Source organism: Otolemur garnettii, unplaced genomic scaffold (genome assembly GCF_000181295.1).
Source record: "Otolemur garnettii isolate 467f Iridium unplaced genomic scaffold, OtoGar3 scaffold00016, whole genome shotgun sequence".
Lineage (NCBI taxonomy): Eukaryota > Metazoa > Chordata > Mammalia > Primates > Galagidae > Otolemur > Otolemur garnettii.
This window is the reverse complement of record NW_003852411.1, coordinates 5,639,567-5,644,850: the sequence shown is the minus strand read 5'-3', so window position 1 is coordinate 5,644,850 and position 5,284 is coordinate 5,639,567.

The window sequence follows — 5,284 nt, the reverse complement described above, 5'->3', positions numbered from 1 at the left end:
ATCTTCAGCTATTTCTTTTCTCAGGGTTTCATAGTTCTCTTTATAGAGATCCTTCACATCCTTAGTTAGATACACTCCCATATATTTCATCTTCTTTGACACTACTGTAAAGGGAATAAAGTCCTTGATTACTTTTTTTTCCCATTAACTATTGTTGGTATATATGAAGGCTACAAATTTGTGAGTGTTAATTTTGTAGTCGAAGATGTTGCTGTATTCCTTGATCACTTCTAGGAGTTTTGTAGTTGATTCCCTTGGATTTTCCAGATATATAATCATATTGTCTGTGAAGAGTGACAGTTTGATCTCCTCTGGTCCTATTTGGATCCCCTTGATTGCCTTGTTTTGCCTGATTGTGGTAGCAAAGACTTCCATAACAATGTTAAAAAGCAGTGGAGACAGTGGGCATCCTTGCCTGGTTCCTGATCTGAGTTTTTTAATTTTACTCCATTCAATATGATATTAGCTATGGGTTTGTTGTAGATGACCTCTATCAGTTTAAGAAATGTTCCTTCCATACCTATTTTCTTAAGCGTACTGATCAAGAAAGGATGCTGGATATTGTTGAAAGCTTTTTCTGAATAATTGAGAGAATCATATGGTCTTTGTTTTTTAATTTGTTTATGTGATGTATTATATTTATGGATTTACATATATTGAACTATCCATGGGACCCTAAGATGAAACCCACCTTGTCATGATGTATAATTTGTTTGATGTGTTGTTGGATTCTGTTTGATAGGATCTTATTGAATTTTTTGCATCAATATTCATTAGAGATCTTGGTCTATAATTTTCTTTTCTTGTTCTGTCTTTTCCTGGTTTGGGTATCAGGGTGACATTTGCTTCCTAGAATGTGTTGGGAAGTATTCCTTCTCTTTCTATGTTTTGGAAAAGGTTAAGTAATATAGGTATTAGTTCCTTTTTAAAGTTTGGTAGAATTCTGATGTGAAGCCATCTGGTCCTGGGCTTTTCTTTTTGGGAAGATTTCCTATAGTTGATGCTGTCTCAGAACTTGTTATAAGCTTGTTCAACATTTCCACTTCTTTCTGACTAAGTCTAGAAGGGTGGAATATTTCAAAGTATTGATCTATTTCCTTCATATTTTCATCCTTCTGAGAATAGGATTTTATGTAATAATCATTAAGGATTTGTTGAATTTCTGAGGAGTCTGTTGTTATTTGGCCTTTAATCTTTTCTAATCAATGAAATTAGGGATTTTACTCTTCTACTTCTGGTTAGGTTAGCCAAAGGTTTATCTATTTTGTTGACCTTTTCACAAAACCAACTCTTTGATTGGTTGATCTGTTGTATGATTCTTCTGTTTCAATTTCATTTAGTTCTTCTCTAATTTTAGTTATTTCTTTTCTTCTGTTGGGTTTAGGGTTAGAAAGTTCTTCCTTTTCCAGTTGCTTGAGATGTCCCATTAAGTTGTTGACTTCCTCTCTTTCTATTCTCTTGAGGAAGGCTTGCAATGCTATAAATTTCCCTCTTAGGACTGCCTTTGCGGTATCCCAGAGATTCTGATAGTTCTTGTCTTCATTGTCATTTTGTTCCAAAAATTTGGTAATTTCCTTCTTAATCTCATCTATGACCCAGCTATCATTCAGCATGAGGTTATTTAGTTTCCAGGTTTTTGTATGTATATGAAGATTCTTGTTGTCACTGAGTTCAACTTTTATTCCATGATGGTTCAAGAAAATGTAAGAAATTATTTCTATTCTTTTAAATTTGTGGAGATTAGACTTGTGACTAAGATGTGATCAATTTTGGAGGATGACTCGTGGGCTGATTAAAAGAACGTGTATTCAGTTTTGTTAGGATGAAATGTTCTGTAGATGTCTGTTATATGCAAATATTCAATGGTTAGGTTTAAGTCTAAAATTTATTTGCTTAGCTTCATTTTGGAGGGTCTATCCAACACCGCCAAAGGAGTGTTAAAATCTCTGACACTTATGGTGCTAGAGGAGATCAAGTTACTCACGTATGTTAGAGTCTGTCTTATGAATTGAGCTGCATTCTGGTTGGGTGCATAAATGTTTATGATTGAAATGTCATCATGTTGAGTGTTGTCCTTTACAAATATGAAATGGCCATCTTTATCCTTCCTTACATTAATTGGTTTAAAGCCTATTGCATCTGTAAATAAAATTGCAATATCTGCTTTTTTCTGATTTCCATTTGCCTGAATTATATAGATGACCATCCCTTCACCCTGAGTCTATATTTATCTTTTAAGTTAAGGTGAGATTCTTGAATGTAGCAGATGTCTGGCCTGAGTTTTCAGCCAACCTATGCCTCTTTAGAGGACAATTTAAGCCATTCATATTGAGAGTATGGTTAAGCCAGATAGTATTTTGGGTATCATGTTTTTTCAAAAGTCCAGTGGATGTTTGCGATCCTTTTGCCACTGTTGAAGTTGGAATTTTATCAAAAGTTTCTAAGTGAGTTTACTTTGGTGGTGGAGGATTGTGTTGTTCATTATGTAAGATAGGTCTGAGAATATCCTGGAGATCTGGTTTCATTATAGCAAATTTCTTCAACATGTGAATGTCATTAAAGTATTTAATTTCTCCATCATAGATGAAACTCAGTTTAGCTGGATACAGGATCCTGGGTTGACAGTTATTTTGTTTAAGGAGATTAAAGGTTGATGACCACCCTCTTCTAGCTTGAAAGGTTTCAGCAGAGAGATCTGCAGTCATTCTAATGTTCTTCCACTTGTAGGTAATGGTTTTCTTACGTCTTGCAGCCTGCAGAGTTTTCTCCTTCATATTAATTTTGGCAAAACTAATTATTATGTGTCTATGAGAATTTTTATTTGGGTTGAGTCATGCCAGTGTTCTGAAACTGTCTGCAATCTGGATTTCAGAATCTTCATGTCTGGAAAATTCTCTGATTATTTCATGAAGTAAAGCTTCTGTATCCTTCACAGCAACCTCATCACCTTCAGATATTCTTGTAAGGCGAATATTAGATCTCTTTGAATTATCCCAGAGCTCTCTAAGAGAATGATCCATTTTTATTCTCCACTTTTTTTCCTTATTGAGTGTTTGGGAGCGTTTGAAGCTTTGTCTTCAATGTCATAGGTCCTTTCTTCTGCCTGTTCCATTCTGTTATTGAGAGATTCTACTGTATTTCTCAAATCTTTGAGGGCTGTAAGTTCTTGCCTCAATGTGTCAAAATCTTTGGTGATTTTGTTTTTGAAATCGTTGAATTCTTAAGGCATCTTTTGAATAATTCCTTGAAATTCTAATTCCCTCCTTTCTCCCATTCTGTTGATCTTATTTGTTATCCAGATTTTGAACTTGATTTCTGACATCTCAGCCATTTGTTTATGAAATGGGATCTTCTGCTGTATCTACCGTATCATTCCTTGGGGGGGGGGGTTGATCTAATCTGATTATTCATGTTGCCAGTGTTTTTCTGTTGATTCCACCCCATGATTGCTTTTCACCATTGGCTTGATGGGCAAGTAAGGTGAAATGGAATTAGGAGTCACTAGGGTTGTGGTTAACCAGCCTTTTGTCAAGGATCTGGGACTGATGGCTGCAGCTTTTTCCCTATAGCTTTGCAAAGCACTCCTATAGTATCACAGTCTGAGGTTGAGGAAACCTGCTTGGTTTGGTGGGGTTAGATGGCTTTGTCTTATGTTCAGTTGGTTCTTATCTGATCCTAGTGGATCAATGACTCTGATGAAGTCTTATCTGTGGAGAGATACAAGCAATTTAGGCAGCCCACCCCCTGTAGGCATCTATTGGAAGAGGAAAATCAACCCTTCCTGTTACTATACAGCCAAGGTATCACCTGAGAGGGGCCTTGGGAGATTGGCCCAGGTTAGGAGTTCCAAGCCCATAGACTCAGTCAGCATGAACTCTCAAGTGGGAGAGTTAGAAAGGTCTCCGACAACTACAAGGCAGAGGTCTACTAGCTGCTCAACTTTGGCTCGCTCCAATGCTCTGTGGAGTCAAAAAGGTCCACCCGGTAGCAAAATTGGACCAGGGGCCTGAGTCTCTTTCTCCACTTTGCTCCTCTTTCACATCCAGTCACTGGTAACCCAGGAGGGCTAAGGTCCTGGTCGCACTAATAAGCAGATGTACTAGGGATTTGAGCCTATCAAGGTCAAGGAAAGGACAATGCTCCCTCAGCTTGGCCACTAACCTCTGCTACCATCCGGTTGGGAGAGCTGATGCCTGCCTGCCTCAGGTACTCAGTAGCCACTGGCAAGTGTTTCACCTGGACTCAGTTTAATCCTGAGGGTAACAAGTCAGCAAATGCTTTTCTCCCTCAGCCACTGCACTTTTGCCCTTGCCACTCTGCAGCACCGGTATCCCTATAGAGTTAGTTCTGGTTTCCTCTGGGAGTCGTCAGATTTGGGGAGGTGTCTCTCCAAAATTAGACCCCAGTGGGATCACTCTATTGTTGCTGGTTCTTTGTGTGAAGTGACCCTGTGCAGCTCCCAGGGTGACTGCCATAGCCAGGGAGTTCTGACTGTAGGAACATCTCTGGGAGTGCACACAGATCCAGAAGCAGGGCTGGGGAGGCTGCACACAATTCTAGCAGCCCCTGGCACCTGGTTACTTTGGCAAGGAGCGCACTGGGCTCAGAAGTTTGTTCAGGCAAGAGCGCAGCACAGAGGCTTAGAGGCAGCAAAGGCCAAGTGAGGAAGCACAGCCCAGGAAGCGTGGCTCTAGCAATGTCAGTCCAGGAGCGCAAGAAGCCCAAGACTCTATCAGACCTCGGCTGCTGGCAGGGGACAGGGCACTTGATCCAGCAGGGGTGGAGGATGCTGCTTTTTGAGCCTCCTCTCACTGTCTTTGCGGGCAAGGTGGGGAAGGGTGGACTGGAAGTTCAGAATGGCAGTGAAAATGTTAGTTCAATTTTTCTGCCTGGCAAGACAGTGTTTGGAATCTCAGCAGGGTCCCTCTAGGGACGTAGACCCCACTTCCTATAGCTCTTACATGTGGTGTGAGATAATAGGTTCTCAGTTCACTGCTCACCTGTAGAAAACTTATAGGTGCAGACAAAGAGAAAACAAAGAGAAAAACACAACTTTCTTGGGGGCGGGGATGGACACTTTTCCATCATAAACATAAACCCCAACACAGAAATTAATGGTAAACTACTTACTGAGGATAAGTACTTTTGAACCAGTGCCAGATGATGAGGAAGATGTGGATTAAGTGATAGCATAAACCCGATTGACGTCACAAAATCTGGCAGAAGGAACGTGATAAGTCATGACTGCTTTTGACTTCTTTTACAACATAGACTTTTCTATGAT